This window comes from Oryza glaberrima, chromosome 7, assembly GCF_000147395.1.
Source record: "Oryza glaberrima chromosome 7, OglaRS2, whole genome shotgun sequence".
Lineage (NCBI taxonomy): Eukaryota > Viridiplantae > Streptophyta > Magnoliopsida > Poales > Poaceae > Oryza > Oryza glaberrima.
Window position 1 is genome coordinate 13,255,941 of NC_068332.1, and position 15,633 is coordinate 13,271,573.

A 15,633-nucleotide genomic window follows, 5' to 3' on the forward strand; every position below is an offset into this window, starting at 1 on the left:
AGTTAGATAGGCTACCCCAAATATTGTACTGGTGTAATTATGGTGAATAAGAGTAACGACCGGATTCGACCAACATGAGTAGGGTTATTAGGGTTATTGCCTGACAATTCAGGGGCCCGAACCTGTATAAAAATTCTCATCCCCATCTTTTTTACTACAATCTCGCATATATCTACCAACGATCCCCATACTATACAAATACTGGAATCGTGACATCAAACATCGACACGTACGTATACAGACTTTGTATACGTATGTATATAAACTTTGTACTCGTGTATATATTTTTTTTATATATTAAAAGTGTGCACATATAAAAAGATTATATGTATTGTATATAAATGCTTTATATGCATACGTATAAACGTTGTATACACATATACAAAGTTTAAGTAATACTTATGTATATAAAAATATATATATACATGTATACGTATACGAAGTTTGTATAGGTATAGATTAAAAAAACTGAAAGATACCTATATATTAGAAACCAAAGAAACCGAAGTAGAAACCAGTAAAAACCCGGAAGAGAAAATTGAATAAAAGGGGAAAAAAAAAAGGAAGAAAACGGAAAGAGCGTAGCTGGGCGTAAAAACCGAAAGAAAAAACCAGAAAAAAAAACCCAAAAGAAAAACCATGATGAAAAGAGAAAAAAAAAGAAAGAAAACGGAGAAAGTGTACCCCATTTCCGCGCGTGCCACGTGGCTGTGCCGTGCTTTAGCCTTTTCGGCTTGAGCTTGTGGCAACTTTTGCGGGAGAGATGGGGTACGGGCAGGGGAAAGTGTGGGGACTCGGGTCCTTGCACGTGCTGGAACGAGAAGGCGCACGAGAGATGCAGCGACGTGGGAAAAGTGATGGCCATGGCGGATGCCGGCAGACTGGAGATTGGAGGAGCTGCCAGGTGAGGCTCACGATCCCACCTGTTGGTTGGAGAGAGACCTCAAATGGACTTCACAGGATAGAGAAAGCAAGCGGGCCAGGCCGCGCATGAGATAGGGTGACAGGAAGGCCGGCCCGTGAAAGAGAAGCGGGCGGTGGGCACCAAGGGACAGGAGCAGACTTGGGCTAGAAATGGCTCAAGGACAACGAGAGGGATTTTAATTTGTTTTTCAATTTAGTTAATTGATTAAATGATCTTTGTATCATTAACATTCGACAATAAATTCACCGGATATTCCAGATAGTACTTTAAAGCATGGATAATATTACAAAATTATTTCCAGCCATGATTTTTAAAGGGAATTTTATTTCCCACATTAAATTCACTTGTAATTAGCTTAATTTTAAAAGTGCATTATTAAACATTTTTAATCTCAACACATCGCTATGTGGTTTCTCATCTCCTGCAACAATGTCTAAAAAAAACATACAAACAAAGCAAGTGTTAATACATTAATTAAATGTATCGGCAAGACCACAATGAAACCTAAATAAATGTAGGCTCTAAGTCGAAGTGACGGTTGTATGTACTGTTAATTTTGAGCATAAAGCTAATTTTGTTTCATAGACATTTTGTAACATATTTAATAAAAAGCATTTGTAAAATAACATGTTGTGTGTTGGTATTTCTTACTATCACAGATAAATCTGCAAGCACACGAAATAACATTGTAGCACTTCCTCTTAAAGTATTCCAAGGGTATCAAACACGAGGAACATGTGTGTATTATCTACGATCAAGATTTGATCACGAACAACAACCTTGGGTATCACAACCTGCTAGACAAAACAAAGGAATACGAAGGATGAACATGGTTGTCACCATCTACCGCCTATCTTACTTTCTGTGGAGCATACGACAAACGAAGGTAATTTGTAACCTAGATGCTACACATAAGTTATTAATTACTACTCTAGCTTTACACAGGAACTTTCTTTTTTATCCAGAGTCCTATACTAAAGCACTTGGTTACACACATAGCGACGAACCCGCACTGATGAAAATATATCTTATTTAAATAAACTAATTAAATAATATAAAGAAACAAACTTACTTTGATAAAATAAACATCCGCCGAGGTACAAGTGAGAGAAGAAAGTCGACGATCCAGATAGTAGTGATTTGACATCTTTCTTGTGATGCAAGATGATCTCTTCCTTCACTACGTTAGGATAGGCATTTAGTAACATGATTTTGTGTTACTATATCCCTAAAAAGGTGTTACAATGGTCTATTGGAACACATCGGTAAACTGTTACTATAGACTATGTTACTATAGTTTAGTTTGTTGTAACACATTGGACCGTTCCTGTAGAAAAGAAAAGGTGTTACATTAGTGCTATAGCAACACGTATTTATGTGTTACCATACATCATAGTAACACCATTTTTCTAGTTGTACCAACACTGTTTGTAATTTGTTTTTTCACTTGTAGCAACATATTATGTAACACCTTTTTTACATATTGCAACATAATTACAAAAGAACTGTAGTGGACTTTGTAATATTAATACATTTATTAAGAAAATGGTGTAATAAAGTAAATGCACATACACACAATAGGACAAATAATCATAAACGAAGTGATGTAACCATGATATATTACTTTGCAATAAGAAAGTTTTGATGAGCACTCTAATTACATCATCCCAATTGAAAACAAACAAATTCAGAGTCATGTCCTTTGAAAAGGTAAATACATATTTCGAGCAACAAACTACTAGCAAAAAAATATAGAATATATCTAATCTTATGTAATCTTCATCAGCTCCATATCTTGTTGATTCCATCTTGATGTGATCCTAAAACATGAGAATTTTAACCATTGATCTTTTGAACCTACATAACAAATTTATATATTAGCATTTGCATTGCAAATATAGTATTCATCATATATATATTACATGAAGGTATTATGAGCATACACAAAATGAAGGCCAAGCAATCGACATTCCTTCATAATGGGCATCACCAATTGTCTTGCAGTGCTTTAGTGGCCTTACGAGCTCTTCATCTTCTTTAAGTGGATGATTGACAACCACTTTAGTGAACTCGTTACCAATCTCAACACCATCCACTTTGTCTCTTGGGTTACTACTCAAATAAGTAGCATATGCCACAGTTTCTTTGTTAGGATATTTTGCAGTCACCAAGATTATTGTGGTACCAACCTACAATAGAAATAATGTATTCATTAAGAAATATACAATAATTAATTGTTAAACAATAATTTAGTAGTACCATCTTTGTATGTTTTTACTACCTTCATTGAAGAAGAATGCACCCTATTTTGGGCCATGTGATGTGCAGTCTTCTTCTGAGTGTCCTGTTTTTCTGTAGTCTTTGCAAATTTCTCTAAATTTCGGTGCTTCTTTTTATTCATCTATGTTGAGACATAAGAAATTTTGTTACATTACAAAGAGGTCAGAACATATTGCATTATAACATAACTTTTGTACTTTGAACCCAACTCTGCACATTAATCTTATAATTAGGAAAAATGGAAGGACATGACATATAACAGTATTTAGAGCATGTAAATGGTATATACAAACCAATAGCACAAATGAACAAGACCAACTTTATTAAGATATGATAAATTGCTTTTAATATCCTTTCATGTTTATCATTCGGTTGCCAACACTAAATGGCATAGATGAAGGGTCCAAAGCTAAACTTGAGCACTAGAAGCTACTACTTAATTTTCAGTTGATTAATGTCTATAAAAATATAGCAGTACTCCTTGAAAAGATTATGTTTATGTTTCACACAAATGATGCATTCACAGATGTAGCATTGCCTAACTAGGAGTTCTCCCAACAACGTGTTTATATTTCACTCTAATATCATAGTGAGATGGATAAAACACATTGAGAAACAAGTACAATTTTAATAGGCATTCAAGAACTACCTCCCGCCGAAGATCATGAGCAAGGTGTGGCTGTGATGATGAATCATCTTGACATGGTGATCCTATGTTGTTATCAGCCTCCTGGTGCTGGTTCCATGATATATAATCCATGTAAAACCATATATAAATTGCATTGCACCATATGAATGAAAACAACAAATCCTAACCTTTTTGCCACAAAGATCCAGAATATTGTCATGGTGCATATTTTGCTGTTCCTCACATCTTCTTTTGTTCTATAGTGGAATGGACAATAAAAATTTACTATACATGCCAGTATGTGTATTGAGTGTTCAAATAAAATTTATCAATTAGAAACGACAAAATACCATTGATATATTTCTTTGATTACTCATTGAGTCGTCTTGATCAGGTCTACTGCATCGAACCCTCTGTATGTGCACATATTTAAATATTGTTGCACAAAATATGGTGAGAAACATAGAATGCATTACTTTGACATTACCTTTCTATTAGTCCGTGCTACACCCTCTTCAATACCATCATCAAAAGTTCTCTGAGATGTTGCCTACAACAATGAAATCAGGAAGGGGTAAGATTTTAGTGTGAATCACATAAATTTTTTATTTTACAAGCATCTACAAAAATGAAATCAGAAGTAGCTAAAAATTCAATGTTAAGGACAAAGGTATTTATAACGTTTACCATAGTTGGTTCACTATTCCCATTGCTTGTTCCTTTGTTTTCCAACTTCTCAATACGCTGACCCAGTGTTTTGACTAATTTTTTTAATTCCCCCACTTCCCCTCTAACATGTGTCTCTTCATCCGATGATGAGTCATTCACTGTAGTGATGTTTATGTTCTTGAGATGATGTGATGTACGACCATAAACCTGCTTAGGAACAGGAAGTAATCCCATTCCGTGCACTTGGCTAGGTTTTTCTTTGCCCAATACTTTATTTAGCGCATCACCTTCCCATGCAACTCTTCCTTGGTCATTTTGTGCCAACTCTGGTTGTTCATCGATGAGGTTCTCCAATGCGACCTGCAAGTGAAAAAATATATGCCCACTGTACAAGGTAGATAACATACATATTAGATATTTATGGAAGGATTATGTGTATATGGCATACCACGTGTTGATTTTTATCTTTATCCTTTTTTTTGTGAGTTGCTAAGTAAACCATTGCTCTATGTGGCTGCTTCTTATTTGGATCATCTTGTCTCTGAAAATGAAAGGTAATGTAAGAAAGTAAAGTGAACATGTATAGATGAATTTTGAACAAAACAAATTGGCTCACCAAGTCCTCAGACCAACGAGCATAACTCTTTGTCCCTGCTGAGTGAGGGTTCTGTAACATTGAATGACTTCTTTTGTTCTTTGCACTGAGGGCCTATTACAGAAGCAATGTAGTCTCATTGAGTTCACACTTCCAATGTTGTTTACGGTAGGAACAACAATACAATATATGTCAATGAGACAATAGTACAGATTGTGGAGCAGATTTTTTACCTTTCCTTTTTTTGACTTCCAATATTTGATAAGTGGAATCCATTGGTCTTTTTCTACATCGTCTGGACAAAGCTTATACAGAGCAGAACGCTTCTTCTTTGGGTTAAAATATTTATCTTTTAGTGCAGCCTTGTATCGCCTCCAATCTCTTCCAATTGATTTCAATATCCATTGAACGCATGATGGAGGGTACAGGAACTTTGTCTGAAATACATAGGAATAATGAGAGTAGAAGTATTTTAATTTGCATGATTGCGTCAATGGTTAGGCAAGGGATAACAGCAAGTAAGAAAACTCAGCATTGAATATCTGTAAAATACATATAAACATTGAATCGAAAACATTCAGTTGCCATGGATATGAACAGATGCATCAATATGAGAGTAGGCAAAAAGTAATGACTAGTAATACAAACAGAGCATTATACTTATGCTATTTTAGCGTTTGAGGTACCTGGACAAATTGTAGTATTGTTAAATCTCCTTCATCTGCTTTGATCTTTCTCCAGGTCATCTTATCTAATGGACAGTAAGCTCCATTTCTTGCTAATGTGCCCAAAAACTGTCCTAGCAATCCACCTTCATCCCCGATAGGTTGCCCTAATCTGTTGCATTTTACAACTATACGTTTCCAGGTGGAAGATCCCAAACATATCGCAAGGTTGTCCCCTTGCGCTTCTTCACCTCTTCATCTTGTACTACAAAATTAATTGACATAAGGCTCACTAACTTTAGGTTAACCATATATATGCAATCACAAACTATTTGGGATTCAGGTAGTTAAAGTTTTACCAGGCATGTTGAGGGGCTCATCATCTTGCTGCTCAACATGAATCACCTCATCTTCATATGGTAGAGGAGGCTCGACTTGTGGCAATGATTGTCCGCTGCTACTTCCCTCTCCATTTCCATGGTGATAGCTGCTATGTACTATGTTCAACCGTTTCTTTCTAGCCATTTTGCCTGCAAAATTGGCTTACTGTATTTCAAGAGCACGAATTAATCTATGTGTAAGTATGCTTTATACGGGAATATTGTACCAACTACAACTATCTCTGCACAAGGAGTAAAAGATTAGAAGACTATACAATTATAAGTGTAGTATATGCATGACAAAAAAAAAGGATGTAGCACTTTCAGCTAGAGAAGAATCCAGAAAAGAACCAAACAAATAAATATTCTTTTTTCTCAGCACCTTCCATTCCCACAGTACTGGAAAGCAAATAAATCATCAATTGCTCTTAAATGTTAAAGCTAAAGCAGAGTGTAATATGGCAGCTACAAGAGAAAAGCTACAGGTTGACCGCCTCTACATGAAAATCATATGCTTTGCAGAAATTAGAAAACTACATCTATTGAAAACTTATGAATTGTTCAAAGAGATAACTATAAATTATAAATGGCTTAATATGATATAACTGGATGCATATAATTGAGCTTAAATGCGGTAAGTACTACTAAACTTTCAGTTAAGACAGGGGCACTATATTCATTATAGACAAGAACACACATATGACCTGCTTGTTTGGGTTTGGAAGTACAGCCAGAGATACGAGCATAACAAATTTTCAGTTCCACATGGTAGAGGTGGAGATAAAAGTGAGAATGAATGCAGTAACCTAAAATTGACTATTTCACACAAGAATCTTCCCCTGCTTCTGTACTTTGCATAAACTTTGATTATTAGTCGGAGCATACATTTTGATTTGGTACTTAGCATTATCAAGATATCTAAACAGGAATATTTTGCACACAACTAATTACATAGATCTGGCAACATAAATCCAATTAATTTATTTCACAATAATGTAGTCAATGTCACTGAACATATGTCATTAACCTGTTCAGATTGTCTAGCAGATGTTACCACGGTTTATCAAATAACTGCATGTTTGATCAGAACTTCAATAATCATCAGTGGGAACTAATTTTGTTTCTTGTACAGAAATAAACATGGAATTTAGATGGTGGTACCGGTGCTTTTCATCGAACACATGGTGTATATAGCTCTAACAGAGAGCAAGCCATCCAGTTTTATTTAACCCTAGTTGATCTAACTCTCAGAAATAAGCATCAGGAATTTTAGAGAGAAGGTACACAAACCGTAGAGAGGAATCCTTTGGTTGAAATGTCGATTCCTGTGACCTGCCCTCACCAAGCGCAGGCGTAAAGGATGGGGTGGTTTGGATCTTCGAGTCTGCAGATTCCACAACTCAAGAAATAGGGGAGAGAGTCTAGAGAGATGGCCAGATGAGGGGGAGAGCCATGGCCGGAGGCCCTGCGTGGCTGAGCAGTTGAGAATGCGATCTTGGAGGAGGCGATGGAGGAGTGCTCTGGTGAGAGATAGTGGGGAGCAGAAGACTGACTAACTGATTCCAGGTTGAATGGGGATTATATAGGGAGCTTATTCGTTGAGAGAGATGTGGAGAGAGATTAGCAGGTTTGTTACTCTAATGTTGCGGTACTACTTGGAGGGAAAATTGAGTTTGGCGGGAAGTATTTGGAGGCAAACTACGCATGAAAAAACTCAAGGAATTTCCTTATTGAAAAAAAAAGATACATCTCAATTTTTTTACAAAATTGGTTAATTACTACATTAGTAATTTTGTACCTTACTGATAAAAATTAAGGAAATTCCTTATGTGATTAACGTGATCCCCTAATGACTGTGTCCCTCTGCTAGCTCTCCCTTCATTTTTATTCAGCAGAATAATATTATTTTAAAAGGGTATCTATATCATATAATATGAAACTGATGTTTCTTTTTTTTCCTATTCTTTTTACCCGATTGTTTTTTTTTTCATATCATATAATACAAAACTAAGGGGAGCCATGCATTGTACGGACAAATATGCTTTTAGTTTATCACATTTCTAAATAACACCGAGCCTCTAATTAGTAGGTACGGTCCAACGTTTATTATTGGTCAAACTTAATTTATAGGGTCTGATGCTAGGAGAATTTGTAGTGTTAACGTGTCGAGTGTGGCTTTCTAAAGACAGAACTAACAGCGACGCGTCGCTCTCGGGCTCTCTACTGTTGGTGTTGCCGGCGGCTGGCTTTCTAAAGACAAAGACTAATGGTGATGCGTTGTTCTCGGGCTCTCAGCTGTTGGTGTTGCCGTCGCAGCCGCCGGGGAGGGCAGCGGCATAGATCTCCTTGTGGAGCTTCACGCACAACATCCCTTACAAATAGACGAATTTTAATGCTCATGTCCTAAAATATAAGTATTTTTGTACTCCGACACAGTCTTCGAGATGCATGCTATTTTCACATTATATTTATAAAAATAAAATATTTTAAATAAAAAAGTTACATATTAAGATAGTTTGATTAATGATAAATCTAGTAACCTCAATTTTACATGATTATTCTATTAATAGTCAAAGTTAAAAATGGTTGACTTTACATTAGGCTAAAAATATTTATATTTTGGGACGGAGGGAGTAGTATTTATCTAAAAAGACACATTTTCAATGGCACAGATAAAATAGTGTACACGTGTTCTAGCACTTAAAAATAAAATGTGTACACGTGTTCTAGCATTCAGAAGAGTTAGCTAATATATTGCATCTCACCTATCTCCCATTCCTACAAAAATAATCATCTATTTCACTCGTTCCTACAAAAGAAAATCTCTCGTTCCTAAAAAAATGGCAATCATTTATTTCTCTCGTTCCTAAAAAAAATAATTGCATCTTATCTGTTTCTCTCATTCCTAAAAAGAAAAGAATTGCATCTAATCTATTTATATCGTTCCTGAAAAACATGAAAAAAAAAGAAGTTCCCGGGCTCATCAATTGAGTCTAGAAACATCTTTTTGCACGTTTCTTTCTCAATTTCCTGGGTTCACTTCTCCTTATCCGGAAGCAGTTGTGATACCGATTGAGAAACACGCTCATCTCCTACGTGTAGGCCTGTGCGCTCCCTTCCAATCTTCATCCAATCTAGTCTCGTTCCCCAGCACTCCGTCGTTGACGGGAGCCACCAAAACAGGCCCGAGCCCCTGCAGCGCCGGCCACCGGTCGCCTCCACGCTGGTGCAGACGTGCCCTAGCCACCCCGGTGGCCTGTCCCTAGGAATCCAGGTCCAGTTCCGACTTGCGCGGCGTGGCTAGCATCCTCCGCGCGTCCCCGTTACACGTCCCTTGTGCGTGCCACACATCAGCAACAGCGACCTCACCATCACATTTTCACTTGGTGTTGGTGGATCTGTGCTTGGTGATCAAGACGGTCAAGACCCTAAGGCAGTCAAGTGCATATGACGGCACGTTAGCAAATTGTTAAGCACTAAGTTTTTCTATGCACACCAAGTGTTTGTCATTTTTCTTGTACACAGATGGCATCTTAAAACTTTACCCTGCATCTTATTGTTTCAATTTTTAATCTAGCTCACAGAAACTCTTATATTAACCATATAATTTAATCTGTACAACCAAAAATATTGGCTCATAGTGCAGTTTAATTCCTCATTTGTCATGTAAAGTCCTTAATTCTTTATTCTGATTGCTTTTGTCAATCCCATCTGCAGCAATGTCTGATCCACTCATGTACTGCTTTGCTATTTTTCTGATCTAGCCAGTAGATAAGATGGTCGTTTTCGTTTGGTTCAATTAAGCAAGCATCAGGGCTGCATCGACGCTGTATCTACTGGATCCTAATCCTAAGCTTCCAGGTACAGTTAACCTCACCTACACATGTTTGGTAGACAAATTTCTTTTGGCTTAAAGGCATAATTATAGAATCAAAAATATTTAGTGGTTGTTGTCAAATTAGGAACACTCATGTATTAACTATATTTCTTATTTTAACACAGAAAATTGATGGATTTGAATAATATTAAGAAGTTATTGCTTTTCCCTAGACCAAGTGATGAGTACCTTGCTGGAATAGATGGTTTTCTTCAGTTTGCATATAGGGAAAAGAGTCTTGAAGATAAGATCCGATGTCCATGTAAGGAGTGTGTCAACAAGTGGTTATTAACGCGGGATGAAGTGTATGATCATTTAGTATGTCATGGAATGTTACTTGGGTATAGTCCTTGGGTTTGTCATGGTGAAATCACGTCATTCATCTCTGCCAACAGTAGGGGAACAGAGTCACAAAGTAGAGGAATGGATGGTAACATGCGCCAACTAGTGCAAGATGCTTTTGGGAACACAAACAATGACCCTCCAGTGAATGAATATGATATACAAAATTCTTTAAACAGTGGGCCAGACCATGAAACAAAAGCATTCTATGACTTGCTCCGAGATGCTCATGACCCTTTGTGGGAAGGGTGTGAACTTACAAGGCTGTCATTTCTAGTTCTCTTGTTTCACATAAAATCAGTTAACAAGTGGAGTAATAAATCATTAAATGATTTGCTAGCAATCTTGCAACAAGCAATTCCAAATGGTAAGAATTTACCTGGAACATTTGCTGAAGCTAAGAAGATAATAGGAAAGCTTGGACTTAATTATGTCAAAATTCATGTTTGTCCAAATAACTGCTAGCTTTATAGGAAAGCTAAGGCAAACGATGACTTTTGTTCAAAATGTGGTACTTCAAGGTGGAAAAACAAAGAAGATCAAACTACTTTAACAAAGAAGGAAAGGAGAAGGGCAACCCCAAGGAAAGTGTTAAGGTACTTCCCAATTAAGCCAAGGCTTAAGAGGTTATTTATGCACAAGGAAACAGCTATAGCATTAAGATGGCATGATGAGGGTCGTACAAAGGATGGTGTGTTGCGTCATCCAGCTGACTCAGAGGCTTGGAAGTCCATTGACTCTAGGAATCCCCAGTTTGCATCGGATTCTCGAAACATCAGGTTTGCAATGGCTAGTGATGGATTTAATCCTTTTGGGACATTGAGTTCAACTTATAGTTGTTGGCCAGTTGTCTTGATTCCATATAACCTTCCTCCATGGTTATGCATGAAAGCATCTTGTATTATGCTTGCACTAATAATTCCTGGTCCATCTTACCCTGGAAAGGATTTTCATTTATTTATGAAACCAGTTTATGAAGAGTTATTTGATTTATTTGAGGTTGGAACTCCTACATATGATGCATCTCAAAATGAGATGTTTCAGCTTCGTGCTACAGTACTGTTCACTATTAGTGACTATCCTGGGATTGGGATCTTTGCGGGATATAGTGTCAATGGTGAATTTGCTTGTATTACGTGTCGTGAAGAAACGTGCTCTAAACGTTTGAAACATGGACACAAGTATTGTTTCATGGGACATCGTCGATTTCTTCCTCTGGACCATGAATTACGATATAATGAAAATTCTTTTGATGGAACTGAAGAACATAGAGTAGAACCTCTTGCTTATTCTGAAACATCAGTTTTACAAAAGATCGAGAAAATTAATGATTTTGAGAAGTCAAAAACATGGAAATGCCGTAGTGGCTTATTTTCGTTGCCTTACTGGGACTTGAATGTACTCTATCATAATCTTGATGTAATGCATATTGAGAAGAATGTTTGTGATAACATATATGGGACATTGTTAGGACTGGAAGGCAAATCAAAGGATAATTTACAAGCACGCTTGGACCTACAAGAAATGAATATAAGGCCAGATTTGCATCCCATAAGAAAAGCTAATAATAAGTATTATTTGCCTCCTGCTTCCTATAGAATGTCTAAACGGGAGAAACAACAATTTTGCAAAGTTCTCCATGATATTAAGGTTCCAGATGGATATGCAGGAAACATCTCAAAATGTATAAATGTTAGTCAAGGGAAAATTTCAGGTCTTAAAAGTCATGACTGTCATATTCTAATGCAAGAACTTCTCCCAGTTGCTTTGCGGGGTGTGCTTCCTGACAATGTCACTTTTGTCTTATTTGATCTATGTGGATATTTTAGAGAACTGAGTTCAAAAGTCCTGTACATTGATGTGCTTGACAAGTTAGAGGAACAAATTAAAATGACATTATGTCGTTTGGAGATGATATTTCCACCAGGTTTTTTTTACCATTATGGTGCACTTGGTTGTTCATTTAGCCACTGAAGCAAAATTAGGAGGTCCTGTGTGTTACCGATGTATGTATTTTGTGGAAAGGTACATTTCTCTCACAAATATAATTTCATTTGTTATCTAGTATAGAATTTTTAACATTTTTAATCTTTCTCTTTATTTATGTAGGTATTTGAGTGTATTAAAGTCATATGTGCGTAATAAGGCACATCCTGAAGGATGTATTGCAGAAGCATATTTGGCAGATGAGTGTATGACATTTTGTTCAAGATATCTTGAAGGTTTTGAGACAAAGCATAACCAGCCTACACGAAATGATGATAATGATGAGTCAGTTGCATGTTCAGATGATGAATGCACACCATATCTTTTTCCTCATGTTGGAAAACCACTTGGCAAGCTGAGAAGTTATGTTATTAGGGGCTTGACTAAAATGCAAGCACATAGATATGTGCTCTTCAACTGTCCAGATGTCAACCCATACCTTCGGTATTAGCTCAAGATCATACACTTCATCACTAATCATTTTCTTCAAAGCATACTTCATGACACTTTTTCCTTTTACAGAACTCATGCTGATGAGATTAGAAGAACATATCGGCAAGGCCGCATCACCCCAAAGATTATCGAGCGTATCCAAAATGAAAAATTCCATGAATGGTTCAGAGCTCATGTAAGTTTCGTTTTATTATCATTTAGATCAACAAATAAAATCATGACTAGGTAATCCTATGTACACAGATAATGGATCTAGAGAGGAAAAATGGCATATGCAGTGTCAAGAATGATCATAGATGGCTGGCTCGTGGTCCGATTGGTCCAGCAAAAAGATATCGTGCTTTCAATACCCGTGGCTTCCGGTTTAGGCCTAAACATTTGGATGGAGTGACACAGAATAGCGGAGTTGTCCTAAGTGCAAAAACATCCAGTTATACTAAATCAAGTGACACAAATCCAATATTGGGTGATCTAACATACTATGGTAGAGTCATCGATATTATTGAGCTAAATTACTCTGGACAATTTTCAGTAGTACTGTTTAAATGTGAATGGGTTGATGTTGTTTCTGGAAAAGGAGTTAAAAAAGATAAGTATGGTTACACACTAGTTAACTTCTCACATCTCATACATACTGGAGAAAAAGTTGAGCATGAGCCTTTTATTTTCCCTAATCAAGCAGATCAAGTTTATTATGTTGATGATCCAATGAATCCTGGGTGGTCTGTGGTAAGGAAGAACAAACCTAGAGATATATATGACATTGGTGAGGATGAATGGGCAGGTGACATAGAAATTGAGCCATTCCATGTTTCACACCTTGGTGGAATGTCCAGTAATGCAAACAATTACAAGCAATGGGTTAGAACAGATGTTGAAGGAACAAAAGTAGATGTTGATAATAATGCTTTGAATAATGAAGGATAACAGAGGAAAATAGTTACTCTTTCATGATTTATTTCATTACTTCAAGGTATATGCAATTACCTGATCTAAAACCTTTTGATGGATTTATTTTTGTTAGCAAAGGTGCTACCAGTTTTAGAACTATCGAAAACTCTATCCAACTGAATGCATCTAAATCCAACAATATTTATGGTCTTTTAATTTAACTTTTCTGCCTTTTTGGTGTACGGTACAACTATTAGGTCCACTGGTTAAGTATGATCTTACATTATGTTCTTGTGAGAAATATGATTACAAGCATAGTGGATGAATAATTTGTGGTTACCTTGGCTATTCTTCTATTAAAAGATAGCAATAATCGTTGTGTTTATATTTATTTCTGATTGATTAAAACCTGTTCATGCATGTTCATGTCCATTCTTTGCTCTATATTGTTTAGTTTCAGGTCCATTATTTTGATGCAGACGCAGTTACATTGGCAAGGTATCTGTCTTTCTAGATTCTATTGATCAGCTCGCTATCTCCATGTCTTCTTTAACAACAAAAGAAATGTCATGTCTTTGCTGATGAACTTGGTTTCTTTTCCTACATGGCCAGGTGGCATCGGGGTGTTACTGTTTCTTTCGGCAAGCGAAAGTGAACAAGCAGCTGTCACTAAGCAACATATGGCAGTTCTAGTCCAAGCAAACATGAGTTTAGGCCAGTCTTCAGTAGTCAATAATAATTCCCAGTGTAGTCTATCTGTATAGATTATTTTAAATTTGTTCGTGTGAGCTTTTCCTTTTCTACTGCTATATTGATTAGTCCTGTAATCATGTCTGGGTTATGTGATCTCTCTAGCATCTTGTTTTTTACCATATTACTGAAATGATTATTCTTTCATATTGCCGAAATGATTATTCTTCCATTTTTTTTCTAAGTTCATGATGTAAGACAAAAAGATTCCGTGCAAATACCTCAGCTACATTGTAGCAATTTTGTGATTAAATATTTTTATACACATGTCATGGATCAGAGTCACTCGCTAAATTAAAAAATAAATCCAAGGAGTTATGAACCAAGCCCACAGCCTCATCTATAAATTCTGCATGCTTTCTCACTGTGCTTGTGGTACTTTTATAACTTGAGTCAACCCAATGAATGCTTGGTTCATTGATCAAACCACAATTCCTGAAAATAAAGTGTACGCATATGTGTATAAAATTAAATTTCTTAAATTTTGATTAATGCAAAAAAAAACAAGTACAATAATTTACAACTAATGACACAAATGTTTGCTTGCCCAGTTGGCTAGTCTGGTGCGATTCTTGTGTATTTACACAGGAGGTTAGGAGTTCAACTCCTCTGTTAGGCAACGTTAGTTGTTTTAGAAAGCAACCCAAGTACTTTTTATGCGATTAGATAATGTTACATCACTATGTTAAATAAACCCACGGCACCAATATATTATCCAACCCTGGTACTTTTTATGTGATTAGATAATGTTACATCACTATGTTAAATAAACCTATAATAAACCAAGGCACCAATATATTATCCAAAACTAAATCTGTTTTAATTACATAGCGCAACACAGAGTTACTATAGGTGGTAGTAACAATGAATTGGTGTTACTATATGTATACCAACTGTAACATATTGGAAATGTGTTACAACGTTTTTTGCAACACATAAGGTTTCGTTGCTATAGCATTCCACAGTAACACATCTCCGAATGCAAAATAGTGTTACAGAATGTCAGTTCTGACGTAGTGCTTGCGATCTAAGGAATGTACTCTTATCTGCGTCACACGGGGGCTCTAGCGATGTGAGAACGGTTGGGCAAAACTTAATCAGTTCCTTACTATAGGCTGCAATGCATATCTTTTATTGCTTACTAGTACTGCCTTCTTGTATGGTACTAGTAACAATGCACGTGCTTTACAAT

General features: G+C 36.4%; 1 pseudogene; it reads right to left on the reverse strand.

The window, feature by feature from the left end:
• Window positions 1-2,856: 2,856 nt before the first annotated feature.
• On the reverse strand, window positions 2,857-6,287 carry LOC127780199 (uncharacterized; annotated as a pseudogene).
• Between the last annotated feature and the right edge of the window lie 9,346 nt (window positions 6,288-15,633).